At 58.2% G+C, this 1423-nt stretch overlaps 1 protein-coding gene across 2 annotated transcripts in view; it reads left to right on the top strand.

Annotated features, from left to right (window-relative positions):
- Positions 1-1423, top strand: part of LOC109288698 (folate receptor alpha-like) — a 22576-nt gene that overhangs the window by 6403 nt on the left and 14750 nt on the right. The window lies entirely within an intron of this gene.

Raw genomic sequence — 1423 nt, 5'->3', positions numbered from 1 at the left:
CTGCCTTTCCTTTGCCACATGTCCCCTGCCCACCTGGCAGCAATGGGGGTAGCGACTTGTGCCCCCCCCGCTGCTGGGCAAGCATGAGGCTCCCAAGGGAAAGGCAGCAGGGCAGGAAGCCCTGAACCCGCAGCGGGCAGCCCACAACCGCCCTCGCCCCGCTCGGCTTTGCTCCGCTCCAGCTGGGGGGAGAGGACAGCAGGCGGAGGGGAAGGTTAAGTGTAGACAGGTTGTCTCACGCAGGCGCCATCTTGCGCAGAAGCTGTTCACTCAGCATCCTGGCAGGGATCGGGGCCAACAGTTTCCTGGCTGCAGCTTCAGATGGGCCCAGGCAGGCCTGGACATCTCAGGAATGAGGATGGCATCAGCTCCCACGTCCAGACAGCCTAGGTTCATCATTGCAGCCCGCAGCCTGGGGGCACGTCCCTGCTAGACTTGCAATGGTTTCGGCTGCTCTAGTCTCACCCTTAGTGCTGTGGTCGCTCTCAGGCTGTTCGGGATGCCCACGGGGGACCTGGGTTGACAGACGTTGCTGCTTTGGCAGCTAATGCTGGCCCTGACGTGGTCCATATTGCCTGTGTCTTTAGCAGGGTCGGATTGAGGAGTGGCTGCTGTCAGAGCTTTCTAAGGCCTCTTGGCAATATTGATCTGTGCCATCTCCAATGCATCTATCATCTCACTTCCTCGTGGCGTAACATAAAGGCCATAACAGAGTCTTCCACAGATCCACCCTCTCCTTGAGATCGGGAGAAGCACTCCCAGAGGGAGTTTGTCCAGCTTGATGACTTTGACTTTGCTTCTTCAGCTGCCCAAAGGATGTCTTTGCCTGTGGCCCCATCAGATACAGGAGAGCATGCATCTGCTCTCCTCTGGCTTGTTTTTCTCGCCTAAATCACTCTCCTCCCTGGTCTGGTCCCCACCAGCTTTGAAGGGGAGTTGCCGTGGGGCTGGTACAGGGTAGTCGGGAGCCCTAGCACCTCTGTGCAGCTTGCAAAACCTACTACGATGCAGCGGGTTTCACAGGCAGCGTTTGCTGCTGTGGGGCACAGGGAGGACCCGCAGCAGTGAGAGGAAAAGGGTAAAGCTTTATTACTCTGCATTCAGCTCGACAGACCTGAGCAAACAGCCCTGAATATTAGCATGACTGCAGCCCATCCCTGCGGGCTTAGAGCTCTGATGCACAGATCGGATTAGTGCACAATGCTGTCAGGGAGGATGCAGCGTCTTGGATGGGGAGAGGGGCTTGCAGGGGGGGATGTTAAATAGAGAAAGCCCTGCAGCAGGAGAGACGGCGGTTCTCATGCCTGCAATGCTGGTGCTGAGTCAGGTCCAGCGCTGGAAGGACCAAGGGAGTGAGGCGAGAGAGCATGGTGACCGGAGGGAGACGGGCCCTGGATCCTGACCTGTGTGGGGCAGCTGAAGG

The sequence above is a fragment of the Gavialis gangeticus genome, unplaced genomic scaffold, assembly GCF_001723915.1.
Source record: "Gavialis gangeticus isolate Ggan-Ray unplaced genomic scaffold, GavGan_comp1, whole genome shotgun sequence".
Classification (NCBI taxonomy): Eukaryota; Metazoa; Chordata; order Crocodylia; family Gavialidae; genus Gavialis; species Gavialis gangeticus.
The sequence above is the reverse complement of the archived record's forward strand: the minus strand, read 5'-3'. Positions and strand labels throughout refer to the sequence as shown.